Raw genomic sequence first — 241 nt, 5'->3', positions numbered from 1 at the left:
CTGACAATTATTCACCTGCATTTATTCTTAGTTACAAACATAATCTAGCTTTGGACATTTAAGTAAATTACGACTCGCAACTCACGACTAAAACATGTAACGGACCTGTTGGTGGTGAAAGTAACATTGCGATAAAGATTAAGCCAGATTTCCAGCGTGTGGAAGACGCGGCAACGCCTTCAGTAAAAAGAGTTTGAATTTCAAAACATTTTCATCTCATTGTATGTTTTGCCTCTTATAT

General features: G+C 36.5%; 1 protein-coding gene across 1 annotated transcript in view; it reads right to left on the bottom strand.

Moving 5' to 3' along the window:
* LOC119588687 (serine/arginine repetitive matrix protein 2-like) overlaps positions 1–241 on the bottom strand; it is a gene marked incomplete in the record, with an annotated part of 176,340 nt that overhangs the window by 68,468 nt on the left and 107,631 nt on the right.

Source organism: Penaeus monodon, chromosome 24, assembly GCF_015228065.2.
Source record: "Penaeus monodon isolate SGIC_2016 chromosome 24, NSTDA_Pmon_1, whole genome shotgun sequence".
NCBI classification, from domain to species: Eukaryota; Metazoa; Arthropoda; class Malacostraca; order Decapoda; family Penaeidae; genus Penaeus; species Penaeus monodon.
Note: the sequence above shows the minus strand (reverse complement) of the source record. Positions and strands in the feature narration are given on the sequence as shown.